Below are 17,222 nucleotides of genomic sequence, written 5' to 3'. Positions count from 1 at the left end.
TGAAGCCCGATTCCTCTTAGAGTACAGTGAATGTCAGAGGGGTGTGAAGTGAGTATCACCTATTGAATGCAATGTTTTTCCTTGTGGGAAATCTATTTAATAGGTTCTCTGTTATCGGTCGTAGCGATTAATCTCCTACCTCCCTTTTCAGATCAAAGATATAGTTATTCCATTACCACTACTGATAACTGTTTCAGTACTGGTTTGGCTATCTGCTATATGTGGATGGGTGTCATTTGGTAATTATGTTTTTATTACTTAAGACACCCTCAGCTATGGTTTGGCGCTTAATATGTATTAATATAAAGTTCTAAATATATGTATTGTACTTATATTTACCATGAGTCAGGTTTATGTATATTTCCTTTTGCAGACTATTCAGTTTAATATTTGGTAAAAAACATATTTAGGAAAATATTTTTCTTACCTGGGGTTTAGTCTTTTTTTCAAATCGACTGCTTTTTCATTAAATTTACGCGGGCAAAATTAGGCTTGCGATGCGCAAAATGCTGATGTTTATTGCGTCATTCTTGGCGCGAGAATTTTTTTGGCACAAAAAGGTACGTCCGGTGACACAAGTTTGTCATTTCCGGCGTCTTAGTTGACGCCGAGTTCCTTACACAAGGTTGCGTCTGCAATGATGCGAGTGTGTCATTTCTGGATGTTGTTAGCACCAAAAAATTTCATTTCTTTCATGTAATTAGCAAGAGTCCATGAGCTAGTGACGTATGGGATATACATTCCTACCAGGAGGGGCAAAGTTTCCCAAACCTCAAAATGCCTATAAATACACCCCTCACCACACCCACAAATCAGTTTTACAAACTTTGCCTCCTATGGAGGTGGTGAAGTAAGTTTGTGCTAGATTCTACGTTGATATGCGCTCCGCAACAGGTTGGAGCCCGGTTTTCCTCTCAGCGTGCAGTGAATGTCAGAGGGATGTGAGGAGAGTATTGCCTATTTGAATGCAATGATCTCCTTCTACGGGGTCTATTTCATAGGTTCTCTGTTATCGGTCGTAGAGATTCATCTCTTACCTCCCTTTTCAGATCGACGATATACTCTTATATATATACCATTACCTCTGCTGATTTTCGTTTCAGTACTGGTTTGGCTTTCTACAACATGTAGACGAGTGTCCTGGGGTAAGTAAGTCTTATTTTCTGTGACACTCTAAGCTATGGTTGGGCGCTTTTTTATAAAGTTCTAAATATATGTATTCAAACATTTGTTTGCCTTGACTCAGGATGTTCAACATTCCTTATTTTCAGACAGTCAGTTTCATATTTGGAATAATGCATTTGAATCAATAATTTTTTCTTACCTTAAAAAATTTGACTTTTTCCCTGTGGGCTGTTAGGCTCGCGGGGCTGAAAATGCTTCATTTTATTGCGTCATTCTTGGCGCAGACTTTTTTTGGCGCAAAAAATCTTTTCTGTTTCCGGCGTCATACGTGTCGCCGGAAGTTGCGTCATTTTTTGACGTTCTTTTGCGCCAAAAATGTCGGCGTTCCGGATGTGGCGTCATTTTTGGCGCCAAAAGCATTTAGGCGCCAAATAATGTGGGCGTCTTATTTGGCGCTAAAAAAATATGGGCGTCGCTTTTGTCTCCACATTATTTAAGTCTCATTTTTCATTGCTTCTGGTTGCTAGAAGCTTGTTCTTTGGCATTTTTTCCCATTCCTGAAACTGTCATTTAAGGAATTTGATCAATTTTGCTTTATATGTTGTTTTTTCTCTTACATATTGCAATATGTCTCATGTTGCATCTGAGTCAGAAGATACTTCAGGAAAATCGCGTATCTGCTGTAAACTTTTGGTAGCTGTTCCTCCAGCTGTTGTTTGTATTAAATGTCATGACAAACTTGTTAATGCAGAAAATATTTCCTTTAGTAAAATACCATTACCTGTTGCAGTTCCATCAACATCTAATGTTCAGAATGTTCCTGATAACATAAGAGATTTTGTTTCTGAATCTATTAAGAAGGCTATGTCTGTTATTCCTCCTTCTAGTAAACATAAAAAGTCTTAAAACTTCTCTTTATCCAGATGAATTTTTAAATGAACATCATCATTCTGATTCTAATGATTCTTCTGGTTCAGAGGATTCTGTTTCAGAGGTTGATGCTGATAAATCTTCATATTTATTTAAAATGGAATTTATTCGTTCTTTACTTAAAGAAGTCCTAATTGCATTAGAAATTGAGGATTCTGGTCCTCTTGATACTAAATCTAAACGTTTAGACAAGGTCTTTAAATCTCCTGTAGTTATTCCAGAAGGTTTTCCTGTTCCTGGTGCTATTTCTGAAGTAATTTCCAGGGAATGGAATAATTTGGGTAATTCATTTACTCCTTCTAAACGTTTTAAGCAATTATATCCTGTGCCGTCTGACAGATTAGAGTTTTGGGACAAAATCCCTAAAGTTGATGGGGCTATCTCTACCCTTGCTAAACGTACTACTATTCCTACGGCAGATGGTACTTCCTTTAAGGATCCTTTAGATAGGAAAATTGAATCCTTTCTAAGAAAAGCTTATTTGTGTTCAGGTAATCTTCTTAGACCTGCTATATCTTTGGCGGATGTTGCTGCAGCTTCAACTTTTTGGTTGGAAACTTTAGCGCAACAAGTAACATCATAATTCTCATAACATTATTCTTCTTCTTCAACATGCTAATAATTTTATCTGTGATGCCATTTTTGATATTATCAGAGTTGATGTCAGGTTTATGTCTCTAGCTATTTTAGCTAGAAGAGCTGTATGGCTTAAAACTTGGAATACTGATATGTCTTCTAAATAGACTCTACTTTCCCTTTCTTTCCAGGGTAATAAATTATTTGGTTCTCAGTTGGATTCTATTATCTCAACTGTTACTGGTGGGAAAGGAACTTTTTTACCACAGGATAAAAAATCTAAGGGTAAAAACAGGGCTAATAATCGTTTTCGTTCCTTTCGTTTCAACAAAGAACAAAAGCCTGATCCTTCATCCTCAGGAGCAGTTTCAGTTTGGAAACCATCTCCAGTCTGGAATAAATCCAAGCCTTCTAGAAAAGCAAAGCCAGCTTCTAAGTCCACATGAAGGTGCGGCCCTCATTCCAGCTCAGCTGGTAGGGGGCAGGTTACGTTTTTTCAAAGAAATTTGGTTCAATTCTGTTCACAATCTTTGGATTCAGAACATTATTTCAGAAGGGTACAGAATTGGTTTCAAGATAAGACCTCCTGCAAAGAGATTTTTTCTTTCCCGTGTCCCAGTAAACCCAGCAAAAGCTCAAGCATTTCTGAAATGTGTTTCAGATCTAGAGTTGGCTGGAGTAATTATGCCAGTTCCAGTTCTGGAACAGGGGCTGGGGTTTTATTCAAATCTCTTCATTGTACCAAAGAAGGAGAATTCCTTCAGACCAGTTCTGGATCTAAAAATATTGAATCGTTATGTGAGGATACCAACATTCAAAATGGTAACTGTAAGGACTATCCTGCCTTTTGTTCAGCAAGGGCATTATATGTCTACAATAGATTTACAGGATGCATATCTGCATATTCCGATTCATCCAGCTCACTATCAGTTTCTGAGATTCTCTTTCCTAGACAAGCATTACCAGTTTGTGGCTCTGCCGTTTGGCCTAGCAACAGCTCCAATAATTTTTACAAAGGTTCTCGGTGCCCTTCTATCTGTAATCAGAGAACAGGGTATTGTGGTATTTCCTTATTTGGACGATATCTTGGTACTTGCTCAGTCTTTACATTTAGCAGAATTTCATACAAATCGACTTTTGTTGTTTCTTCAAAATCATTCACTAAAAAGTTCATTGATTCCTCAGACAAGGGTAACCTTTTTGGGTTTCCAGATAGATTCAGTGTCCATGACTCTGTCTTTGACAGACAAGAGACGTCTAAAATTGTTTTCAGCTTGTCGAAACCTTCAGTCACAATCATTCCCTTCGGTAGCCTTATGCATGGAAATTCTAGGTCTTATAACTGCTGCATCGGACGCGATCCCCTTTGCTCTTTTTCACATGCGACCTCTTCAGCTCTGTATGCTGAACCAATGGTGCAGGGATTACACAAAGATATCTCAATTAATATCTTTAAAACCGATTGTACGACACTCTCTAACGTGGTGGACAGATCACCATCGTTTAGTTCAGGGGGCTTCTTTTGTTCTTCCGACCTGGACTGTAATTTCAACAGATGCAAGTCTTACAGGTTGGGGAGCTGTGTGGGGGTCTCTGACAGCACAAGGGGTTTGGGAATCTCAGGAGGTGAGATTACCGATCAATATTTTGGAACTCCGTGCAATTTTCAGAGCTCTTCAGTCTTGGCCTCTTCTGAAGAGAGAATCGTTCATTTGTTTTCAGACAGACAATGTCACAACTGTGGCATACATCAAACATCAAGGAGGGACTCACAGTCCTCTGGCTATGAAAGAAGTATCTTGAATTCTGGTTTGGGCGGAATCCAGCTCCTGTCTAATCTCTGCGGTTCATATTCCAGGAATAGACAATTGGGAAGCGGATTATCTCAGTCGCCAAACGTTGCATCCGGGCGAATGGTCTCTTCACCCAGAGGTATTTCTTCAGATTGTTCAAATGTGGGAACTTCCAGAAATAGATCTGATGGCTTCTCATCTAAACAAGAAACTTCACAGGTATCTGTCCAGATCCCGGGATCCTCAGGCGGAGGCAGTGGATGCATTATCACTTCCTTGGAAGTATCATCCTGCCTATATCTTTCCACCTCTAGTTCTTCTTCCAAGAGTAATCTCCAAGATTCTGAAGGAATGCTCGTTTGTTCTGCTGGTAGCTCCAGCATGGCCTCACAGGTTTTGGTATGTGGATCTTGTCCGGATGGCCTTTTGCCAACCGTGGACTCTTCCGTTAAGACCAGACCTTCTGTCGCAAGGTCCTTTTTTCCATCAGGATCTCAAATCCTTAAATTTAAAGGTATGGAGATTGAACGCTTGATTCTTGGTCAAAGAGGTTTCTCTGACTCTGTGATTAATACTATGTTACAGGCTCGTAAATCTGTATCTAGAGAGATATATTATAGAGTCTGGAAGACTTATATTTCTTGGTGTCTTTCTCATCATTTTTCCTGGCATTCTTTTAGAATTCCGAGAATTTTACAGTTTCTTCAGGATGGTTTAGATAAAGGTTTGTCCGCAAGTTCCTTGAAAGGTCAAATCTCTGCTCTTTCTGTTCTTTTTCACAGAAAGATTGCTAATCTTCCTGATATTCATTGTTTTGTACAAGCCTTGGTGCGTATAAAACCTGTCATTAAGTCAATTTCTCCTCCTTGGAGTTTGAATTTGGTTCTGGGGGCTCTTCAAGCTCCTCCGTTTGAACCTATGCTGGACATTAAATTACTTTCTTGGAAAGTTTTGTTCCTTTTGGCCATCTCTTCTGCCAGAAGAGTCTCTGAATTGTCTGCTCTTTCTTGTGAGTCTCCTTTTCTGATTTTTCATCAGGATAAGGCGGTGTTGCAAACTTCTTTTAAATTTTTACCTAAGGTTGTGAATTCCAACAACATTAGTAGAGAAATTGTAGTTCCTTCATTATGCCCTAATCCTAAGAATTCTAAGGAGAAATCATTGCATTCTTTGGATGTTGTTAGAGCTTTGAAATATTATGTTGAAGCTACTAAGACTTTCCGAAAGACTTCTAGTCTATTTGTCATCTTTTCCGGTTCTAGAAAAGGCCAGAAAGCTTCTGCCATTTCTTTGGCATCTTGGTTGAAATCTTTAATTCATCATGCCTATGTTGAGTCGGGTAAAACTCCGCCTCAGAGGATTACAGCTCATTCTACTAGGTCAGTTTCTGCTTCCTGGGCATTTAGGAATGAAGCTTCGGTTGATCAGATTTGCAAAGCAGCAACTTGGGGTCTTCTTTGCATACTTTTACTAAATTCTACCATTTTGATATGTTTTCTTCTTCTGAAGCAGTTTTTGGTAGAAAAGTACTTCAGGCAGCTGTTTCAGTTTGAATCTTCTGCTTATGTTTTCATTTAAACTTTATTTTGGGTGTGGATTATTTTCAGCAGGAATTGGCTGTCTTTATTTTATCCCTCCCTCTCTAGTGACTCTTGCGTGGAAAGATCCACATCTTGGGTAGTCATTATCCCATACATCACTAGCTCATGGACTCTTGCTAATTACATGAAAGAAAACATAATTTATGTAAGAACTTACCTGATAAATCCATTTCTTTCATATTAGCAAGAGTCCATGAGGCCCACCCTTTTTTGTGGTGGTTATGATTTTTTTGTATAAAGCACAATTATTCCAATTCCTTATTTTTTATGCTTTCGCACTTTTTTCTTATCACCCCACTTCTTGGCTATTCATTAAACTGATTTGTGGGTGTGGTGAGGGGTGTATTTATAGGCATTTTGAGGTTTGGGAAACTTTGCCCCTCCTGGTAGGAATGTATATCCCATACGTCACTAGCTCATGGACTCTTGCTAATATGAAAGAAATACTTGACGCCAAATAATGTCATTATTTAAAACCCCATTCCTATGTGCCTCTTGCCTTTTTTCTATGTTAGAGGGCTATGCTGTTTGTATTTTTTCCCCATTCCTGAAACTGCCATATAAGGAAATTGATAATTTTGCTTTATATGTTGTTTTTTTCTCTTACATTTGCAAGATGTCTCAATCTGATCCTGTCTCAGAAACCACTGTTGGAACCCTGCTGCCTGATAACAGTTCTACCAAAGCTAAGTGTATCTGCTGTAAATTTGTGGAGATTATATCTCCAGCTGTGGTATGTAATAGTTGTCGTGATAAACTTTTACATGCAGAGAATGTATCCATCAGTAAAAGAACAATGCCTGTTGTTCCATCAACATCTAATGTACATGATATCTCAGTGAATATAAAAGATTTTGTTGCTGATGCAATTCCGAAGGCTTTGTCTGCTATCCCGCCTTCTAATAAACGTAAAAGGTCTTTTAAAACTTCTCATAAAGTTTATGAAATTTCAAATGACCAACAACATACTGAATTATCCTCCTCTGATGAGGATCTATCTGATTCAGAAGATCCTACCTCAGATATTGACACTGACAAAACTACTTATTTATTTAAAATGGAGTATATTCGTTCCTTGTTAAAAGAGGTGTTGATTACGTTGGATATTGAGGAAAATAGTCCTCTTGATATTAAAACTAGTAAACGTTTAAACTCTGTTTATAAACCTCCTGTGGTTGCTCCAGAGGTTTTTCCAGTTCCTGGTGCTATTTCTGATATGATTTCTAATGGAATAGGCCTGGTACTTCTTTTATCCCTTCATCAAGGTTTTAAAAATTGTATCCTTTGCCAGCAGTTAGTTTGGAGTTTTGGGAAAAGATCCCCAGAGTTGATGGGGCTATTTCTACTCTTGCCAAACATACTACTATTCCTAAGGAAGTACTTCCTTTAAGGACCCTTTAGATAGGAAACTTGAATCTTATCTAAGGAAAGCTTGTTTATATTCTGGCTATCTTCTCAGGCCTGCCATTTCTATGGCTGGTGTTGCAGCTGCATCAACTTTTTGGTTGGAACGTTTAGCTTAGCAGGAAACAGATTGTGATTTGTCTAGCATTGTTCGCTTGCTTCAACATGCTAATCATTTTATCTGTGATTCCATTTTTGATATCATCAAAATTGATGTTAAATCTATGTCTTTAGCTATTTTAGCTAGAAGAGCTTTGTGGCTCAAATATTGGAATGCTGACATGGTATCTAAGTCTAGATTACTATCTCTTTCTTTCCAAGGTAATAATTTATTTGGTTCTCAGTTGGATTCAATTATTTCAACGGTCACTGGGGGGAAGGGAGTTTTTTTGCCTCAGGATAAAAGACCTAAGGGTAAATCTAAAGCTTCTAACCGTTTTCGTTCCTTTCGACAAAATAAGGAACAGAAACCCAATCCTTTCCCCAAAGAATTTGGTTCCAATTGGAAACCTTCTTCAAGTTGGAATAAATCCAAGCCGTTTAAGAAACCAAAGCCAGCCCCCAAGTCTGCATGAAGGTGCGGCCCTCATTCCAGCTCAGCTGGTAGGGGGCAGATTAAGATTCTTCCAAAGTGTTTGGGCAGATTCTGTCCAAAATCAATGGATTCAGAGTATTGTCTCTCAAGGGTACCGGATAGGAGTAGATTTTTTCTCTTGTGCATCCCAGCAAATCCAGTAAAGGCTCAGGCTTTTCTGAAGTGTGTTTCAGACCTGGAGCTTTTAGGGGTAATCATACCAGTTCCGTTTCAGGAACAGGGTCTGGGAATTTATTCAAATCTATTCATTGTCCCAAAGAAAGAAAATTCTTTCAGGCCAGTTCTGGATCTGAAAATTTTGAATCGTTTTGTAAGAGTGCCAACTTTTAAAATGGTGACTATAAGGACTATTCTGCTTTTTGTTCAGCAAGGTCATTATATGTCCACGATAGACTTACAGGATGCATATCTTCATATTCCGATTCATCCAGACCACTATCAGTTTTTGAGATTCTCTTTTCTAGACCAGCATTACCAATTTGTTGCTCTTCCATTTGGCCTAGCAACAGCTCCAAGAATCTTTTCAAAGGTTCTCAGTGCCCTACTCTCTGTAATCAGAGAATGGGGTATTGCTGTGTTTCCTTATTTGGATGATATCTTGGTACTAGCTCAGTCTTTACATTCTGCAGAATCTCACACGAATCAACTAGTGTTGCTTCTTCAAAGACATGGTTGGAGGATCAATTTACCAAAAAGTTTCTTGATTCCTCAGACAAGGCTCACCTTTTTAGGTTTCCAGATAGATTAAGTGTCCATGACTCTGTCTCTAACAGACAAGAGACGATTAAAATTGTTTTCAGCTTGTCGGAACCTTCAGTCTCTATCATTCCCTTCACTAGCTATGTGCATGGAAGTTTTAGGTCTCATGACTGCAGCATCGGACGCGATCCCCTTTGCTCGTTTTCATATGAGACCTCTCCGGTTCTGTATGCTGAATCAATGGTGCAGGGATTATACAAAGATATCACAATTAATATCCTTAAATCCCAATGTTCGACTCTCTCTGACTTGGTGGTTAAATCACCATCGTATAGTTCAAGGGGCCTCTTTTGTTCGTCCAACCTGGACTGTAATCACAACAGATGCAAGTCTTTCAGGTTGGGGAGCTTTCTGGGGGTCTCTGACAGCACAAGAGGTTTGTAAATCTCAAGAGACGAGGTTACCAATCAATATTTTAGAACTCCGTGCTATTTTCAGGGCTCTTCAGGTTTTGGCCTCTGTTGAAGAGAGAACTGTTCATTTGTTTTCAGACAGACAATATCACAACTGTGGCATATGCCAATCATCGGGGTGGGACTCACAGTCCCCAAGCTATGAAAGAAGAATCGAGGATACTTGCTTGGGCGGAATCCAGCTCCTGTCTAATTTCTGTGGTTCATATCCCAGGTGTAGATAATTGGGAAGCGGATTATCTCAGCCATCAGACTTTACATCCAGGGGAGTCGTCCCTCCATCCAGATGTGTTTTCTCAGATTGTTCAGATGTAGGGTCTTCCAGAAGTAGATCTGATGGCTTCCCATCTAATCAAGAAACTTCCCAGGTACCTGTCCAGGTCCAGGGATCCTCAGGCGGATGCGGTGGATGCATTAGCAGTTCCTTGGTGTTACCAACCTGCTTATATCTTCCCGCCTCTAGTTCTTCTTCCAATAGTTATCTCCAAGATCATCATGGAACAATTGTTTGTGTTGCTGGTAGCTCCAGCATGGCCCCACAGGTTTTGGTATGCGGATCTTGTTCGGATGTCCAGTTGCCAACCTTGGCCACTTCCTTTAAGACCAGACCTTCTGTCTCAAGGTCTGTTTTTCCATCAGGATCTCAAATCATTAAATTTTAAGGTATGGAAATTGAACGCCTAGTGCTTAGTCATAGAGGTTTCTTTGACTCAGTGATCAATACTATGTTACAGGCTCGTAAATCTGTTTTTAGGAAGATTTATTATCGAGTTTGGAAGTCTTATATTTCATGGTGTTCTTCAGGATGGTTTTAATAAGGGTTTGTCTGCAAGTTCTTTGAAGGGACAAATCTCTGCTCTTTCTGTTTTATTTCACAGAAAGATTGCTAAGCTTCCTGATATTCACTGTTTTGTACAGGCTTTGGTCTGTATCAAGCCTGTCATTAAATCAATCTCTCCTCCTTGGAGTCTTAATTTGGTTTTGAAGGCTTTACAGGCTCCTCCGTTTGAGCCTATGCATTATTTGGACATTAAACTACTTTCTTGAAAATTGTTGTTCCTTTTGGCCATCTCTTCTGCTAGAAGAGTTTTTTTCCGAATGATCTGCTCTTGTGAATCTCCTTTTTTTATTTTCCATCAGGATATAGCAGTTTTGCGGACTTCATTTAAATTTTTACCTAAGGTTGCAAATTCTAACAACATTAATAGAGAAATTGTTGTTCCTTCCTTGTGTCCTAATCCTAAGAATTCTTTGGAGAGATCATTATATTCTTTGGATGTTGTAAGTGCTTTGAAATATTATGTTGAAGCTATTTAAGATTTCAGGAAGAATTATAGTCTATTTGTTATCTTTTCTGGTTCTAGGAAAGGTCAGAAGGCTTCTGCCATTTCCTTGGCATCTTGGCTAAAGCTTTTGATTTATCAGGCCTATTTGGAGTTGGGTCAGGCCCCGCCTCAGAGAATTACAGCTCTACTAGATCAGTCTCCACTTCATGGGCTTTTAAGAATGAAGCTTCAGTTGATCAGATTTACAAAGCAGCAACTTGGTCTTCTTTGCATACATTTACTAAATTCTACCGTTTTGATGTATTTGCTTCCTCGGAAGCAGTTTTTGATAGAAAAGTTTTTTCAGGCAGCTGTTTCAGTTTGATTCCTCTGCTTATGTTTAAGTTTTTTCTTTTCATTTATGAGAATAAACTTTATATTTTGGGTTGTGGATTAATTTTTTCAGCGGAAAATGGCTGTTATTATATTTTGTTTCCCCTCCCTCTCTAGTGACTCTTCTGTGGAGTTCCACATCTTGGCTATTACTTTCCCATATGTCACTAGCTCATGGACTCTTGCCAATGACATGAAAGAAAACATAATTTATGTAAGAACTTACCTGATAAATTAATTTCTTTCTTATTGGCAAGAGTCCATGAGACCCACCCTTTTTATGGTGTTTATGATTTTTTGTATAAAGCACAATTATTTCCAATTCCTTTTTTGATGCTTTTTACTCCTTTCTTCTATATGATATGACGAGTCCACGGATTCATCCTTTACTTGTGGGATATTATCCTCCTGCTAACAGGAAGTGGCAAAGAGCACCACAGCAGAGCTGTCTATATAGCTCCTCCCTTGACTCCACCCCCCAGTCATTCTCTTTGCCTACTCTAAGTAATAGGAAGGGTAAAGTGAAAGACGTGATAAAATGTTAGTTTTTATTTTCTTCAAACAAGACTTTTTTTATTTTAAATGGTACCGGTGAGTGCTATTTTTTCCCAGGCAGCAGATGGATGAAGACTTCTACCTGGAGACTGATGATCTTAGCAGTTGTTACTAAGATCCAGGGTAGTTCCCACAGAATGGCTGAGGAGTACTTAAGAAACTTCAGTGTGAGGAACATTTTTTATGCTACAAGCATTGAGGTATGTTCAGTCATTTTTTTCTGGAGAGACTGTGTTATTTCAGAATTGGCTGACAGTATCCCCATGAGGGAAAGGGTAAGCAGTAATCCTAATGTATAGAGAGGGGTATTACTGGACCTGTATGTTGGGCTATAAAAAATGGTGGACACTGATGACAGGATGTTTGTGGGCAAACGTTTCTATGTTGGGAGTTAAAATAACGTTTTTTGTGGCAAACGTTTTGACTTTATTTTAACAATGAAGGGTACACATGGCTTCACTTAGATGGGTATATGAACCCACATGGCTAGGTTTTAGACCGCTCTGGTGCGGTTATTGTTAAGGCTGTGAGACATAGAGTTAGATGGGCGGGGCCTATTTTCGCGCCTCAGTTGCGCAGTTGTTTTTCCCATGCAAGCAGCAAGCTCCAACTCCAGTGGGGGTTTCAGGAAAGTTTGGTCCTAATCGAAGGGTTAATCCGATTTTGCAGACCCCTGAGGGCAGGTAGGTGCTACAGCAGGACTGTGGCGAGGTGCAGGGGGTGTTTTTGTTTAACTATAACGTTTTGGATATAACGTTTTGGATATAACGTTTTTTGTTCTTAAGGGTTAAGTAGTCCTTTCCTTGTGGGGCAATCTTAGCTGATAAGTTGGGATACATTTATCATAAAATTGAGATAATTTTATTGTTTTAAAGCAGTTTTGGAAAAATTGTATGCTTTTTTCTCTTAAAGGCGCAGTACCGTTTTTTCAGATTATTTTTTTCACAAAATAAAGTGTTTTCAAGCCTGTTTGTGGTCATTACTTGCCTGTTTTAACATTTCTGACATTGAGGAAAGCCAATGTTCTATGTGTTTAGAAGCCATTGTGGATCCCCCACTTCAAATGTGCCCCTCATGTGCTGAAAGGGCCTTACATTGCAAAGAACATATTTTAGCTGATAAAAGTATGTCTCAGGATGATTCTCAGTCAGAAGAGAATCAGGTTATGCCATCTATTTCTCCCCAAGTGTCACAACCTTTAACGCCCGCCCAAGCGACGCCAAGTACTTCTAGTGCGTCTAATTCTTTCACCCTGCAAGATATGGCTGCAGTTATGTCTACTATACTTACAGAGGTATTATCTAAACTGCCTGGTTTACAGGGTAAGTGCAGTAGGTCCGGTATTAGAGTAAATGCTGAGCCCTCTGATGCTTTATTGGACATCTCCGATGTACCCTCACAGTGTTCTGATTTGGGGGTGGGGGATTTGCTGTCTGAGGGAGAGCTTTCTGATTCAGGAAAGATGTTCCCTCAAACAGACTCAGATGTGACGGCCTTTAAGTTTAAGCTTGAACACCTCCGCTTGTTACTCAGCGAGGTTTTAGCGACTCTGGATGATTGTGACCCTATTGTCATCCCGCCAGAGAAACTGTGTAAAATGGATAAATATCTAGAGGTCCCTTCTTACACTAATGTTTTTCCAGTCCCTAGAAGAATTTCGGACATATCTGACACCATTCGGGACTCGTGGCAGACGGTCCCTAAGGTGGAGGGAGCTATTTCTACTTTGGCTAAGCGTACAACTATACCTATTGAGGACAGTTGTGCTTTCAAAGATCCTATGGATAAAAAATTAGAAGGTTAAGAAGTTGTTTATTCATCAGGGTTTTCTTCTGCAACCTATAGCGTGCATTGTTCCAGTAACTACTGCAGCAGCTTTTTGGTTTGAGGCTCTAGAGGAGTCTCTTAAGGTTGAGACCCCATTAGATGATATTTTGGATAGAATTAAGGCTCTCAAGCTAGCAAATTCTTTTATTACAGATGCCGCTTTTCAAATGGCTAAATTAGCGGCTAAGAATGCAGGCTTTGCCATTTTAGCATTTAGAGCGTTATGGCTTAAGTCATGGTCTGCTGATGTGTCTTCTAAATCCAAGCTTTTAGCTATTCCCTTTAAGGGTAAGACCCTATTCGGGCCTGAACTAAAGGAGATAATTTCTGACATTACTGGAGGTAAAGGTCATGCCCTTCCTCAGGACAAGACGGTTAAAATGAGGACCAAACAGAATAATTTTCGTTCCTTTCGAAACTTTATAGGCGGTCCCTCTACTTCCTCATCCGCCTCCAAGCAGGAGGGGAACTTTGCTCAATCCAAGTCAGTCTGGAGACCTAACCATACCTGGAAAAAGGTAAACAGGCCAAGAACCCCACTGCTGCTACCAAGACAGCATGAAGGGGCAGCCCCCGACTCGGGACCGGATCTAGTAGGGGGCAGACTTTCTCTCTTGCCTCAGGCTTGGGCAAGAGACGTTCAGGATTCCTGGGCATTAGAAATTGTGACCCAGGGGTATCGTCTAGAATTCAAAGATTCTCTCCCAAGGGGGAGATTTCATCTTTCACATTTGTCTGTAAACCAGACAAAAAGAGAGGCGTTCTTACGCTGTGTAGAAGACCTATATACCATGGGTGTAATCTGCCCAGTTCCAAAAGTAGAACAAGGGCAGGGGTTTTACTCCAATCTGTTTGTGGTTCCCAAAAAAGAGGGAACCTTCAGACCAATTTTAGATCTCAAAACTCTAAACAAATTTTTCAGGGTCCTATCTTTCAAGATGGAGACCATAAGAACAATTTTACCAATGATCCAGGAGGGTCAATATATGACCACCGTAGATTTGAAGGATGCGTATCTTCAAATTCCTATCCACAAAGATCATCACCAGTTCCTCAGGTTCGCCTTCCTGGGCAAACATTACCAGTTTGTGGCCCTTCCTTTCGGGTTGGCCACAGCTCCCAGAATTTTCACAAAGGTGCTAGGGTCCCTTCTGGCAGTTCTAAGGCCGCGGGGCATAGCAGTGGCGCCCTATCTGGACGATATTTTGATTCAGGCATCATCATCTAGCCAAATCTCACACGGACATCGTGTTGGCTTTTCTAAGAACTCACAGGTGGAAGGTGAACATAAAAAAGAGTTCACCTGTTCCTCTGACAAGAGTTCCATTCCTAGGAACTCTGATAGACTTGGTAGACATGAAGGTTTTTCTGACGGAGATCAGTAAATCAAAGATCTTAACCACTTGCCGAGCACTTCATTCCATTCCTTGGCCATCAGTGGCTCAATGTATGGAGGTAATTGGACTAATGGTAGCGGCAATGGACATGGTTCCGTTTGCTCACTTACATCTCAGACCACTGCAGCTGTGCATGCTCAGACAGTGGAATGGGGATTATGCAGATTTATCTCTGCGGATAAATCTGGATCTAGAGACCATAGATTCTCTTCTTTGGTGGTTGTCGCAGGATCATCTGTCCCAGGGAATGTGCCTCCGCAGGCCAGCATGGGTCATAGTGACGACGGACACCAGCCTCTTGGGCTGGGGTGCGGTCTGGAATTCCCTGAAGGCTCAGGGTGTGTGGACTCGGGAGGAGTCTTTACTACCAATAAATATTCTGGAACTGAGGGCGATATTCAACGCGCTGCAAGTGTGGCCTCAGCTGGCTTCGGCCAAATTCATAAGGTTCCAGTCGGACAATATCACGACTGTAGCATATATTAATCATCAAGGGGGAACAAAGAGTTCTCTAGCGATGATAGAGGTTTCCAAAATAATTCAATGGGCAGAGACTCACTTTTGCCATCTATCAGCAATATATATCCCAGGAGTGGAGAACTGGGAAGCAGATTTTCTAAGTCGTCAGACTTTTCATCCGGGGGAGTGGGAACTCCATCCGGAGGTGTTTGCAAAATTGATTCATCAATGGGGCACACCGGAATTGGATCTGATGGCATCTCGTCAGAATGCCAAACTTCCTTGTTACGGGTCCAGATCAAGGGATCCTCAAGCAGTAATGATAGATGTTCTAGCAGTACCGTGGTCGTTCAACCTGGCTTATGTGTTTCCTCCTTTTCCTCTTCTACCTCGTCTGATTGCAAGAATCAAACAGGAGAGGGCTTCGGTAATATTTATAGCGCCTGCGTGGCCACGCAGGACTTGGTATGCAGACCTGGTGGAAATGTCATCTCTGCCACCGTGGAAACTGCCACTGAGACAGGACCTTCTCATTCAGGGTCCGTTCCAACATCCAAATCTAGTTTCTCTGCAGCTGACTGCCTGGAGATTGAACGCTTGATTCTATCTAAGCGGGGATTCTCTGAGTCGGTCATTGATACCTTGGTTCAGGCTCGGAAGCCTGTCACTAGGAAAATGTATTGTAAGATATGGCGTAAATATCTTTATTGGTGCGAATCCAAAGGCTACTCATGGAGTAAGATCAGGATTCCTAGGATTTTGTCCTTTCTCCAAGATGGATTGGAGAAGGGGTTATCAGCTAGTTCCTTAAAGGGACAGATTTCTGCTTTGTCAATCTTACTACACAAGCGTCTGGCAGATGTTCCAGACGTTCAGTCGTTTTGTCAGGCTTTGGTTAGAATTAAGCCTGTGTTTAAACCTGTTGCTCCGCCATGGAGTTTGAATTTAGTTCTTAATGTTCTTCAAGGGGTTCCGTTTGAACCCATGCATTCCATAGATATTAAACTTCTATCTTGGAAAGTTCTGTTTTTAGTTGCTATCTCTTCTGCTCGAAGAGTTTCTGAGCTATCTGCGTTACAATGCGACTCGCCTTATCTTATATTCCATTCTGATAAGGTGGTTTTGCACACTAAACCTGGATTTCTTCCTAAGGTTGTTTCAAATAAGAATATTAATCAGGAAATTGTTGTTCCTTCTCTGTGTCCTAACCCGTCTTCTAAGAAGGAGCGTCTGTTACATAACTTAGACGTGGTTCGTGCTTTGAAGTTTTACTTGCAAGTAACCAAGGATTTCCGTCACACATCTTCTCTGTTTGTTGTCTATTCTGGAATGCGTAGAGGTCAAAAAGCTATGGCTACCTCTCTTTCTTTTTTTGGCTGAAAAGCATCATCCGTTTGGCATACGAGACTGCTGGACAAGTGGACAGCAGCCTCCTGAAAGAATCACAGCTCATTCTACTTGAGCGGTGGCTTCCACATGGGCTTTTAAAAACGATGCTTCTGTTGAACAGATTTGTAAGGCTGTGACTTGGTCTTCCCTTCATACCTTTTCCAGATTTTACAAATTTGATACTTTTGCTTCGTCTGAGTTTGTTTTTGGGAGAAAAGTTCTTCAAGCAGTGATGCCTTCTGTTTAGGTATTTGTCTTGTCCCTCACGTTCATCCGTGTCCTGTAGCTTTGGTATTGTATCCCACAAGTAAAGGATGAATCCGTGGACTCGTCGTATCTTATAGAAGAAAAGGAAATTTATGCTTACCTGATAAATTGATTTCTTCTATGATACGACGAATCCACGGCCCGCCCTGTCAATTTAAGACAGATTATATTTTTTAATTTAAAACTTCAGTCACCTCTGCACCTTTTAGTTTCTCCTTTTTCTTCCTATACCTTCGGTCGAATGACTGGGGGGTGGAGTCAAGGGAGGAGCTATATAGACAGCTCTGCTGTGGTGCTCTTTGCCACTTCCTGTTAGCAGGAGGATAATATCCCACAAGTAAAGGATGAATCCGTGGACTCGTCGTATTATAGAAGAAATCAATTTATCAGGTAAGCATAAATTTCCTTTTCTTTATCACCCCACTACTTGGCTATTCGTTAAAATAAATTGGGGGTGTGGTGAGGGGTGTATTT

The 17,222-nt window shown here is 40.4% G+C and overlaps 1 protein-coding gene across 4 annotated transcripts in view; it reads left to right on the top strand.

The window, feature by feature from the left end:
* Positions 1–17,222, top strand: part of ARHGEF28 (Rho guanine nucleotide exchange factor 28) — an 813,355-nt gene that overhangs the window by 421,534 nt on the left and 374,599 nt on the right. The window lies entirely within an intron of this gene.

This window comes from Bombina bombina, chromosome 2 (assembly GCF_027579735.1).
Source record: "Bombina bombina isolate aBomBom1 chromosome 2, aBomBom1.pri, whole genome shotgun sequence".
Lineage (NCBI taxonomy): Eukaryota > Metazoa > Chordata > Amphibia > Anura > Bombinatoridae > Bombina > Bombina bombina.
The sequence above is the reverse complement of the archived record's forward strand: the minus strand, read 5'-3'. Positions and strand labels throughout refer to the sequence as shown.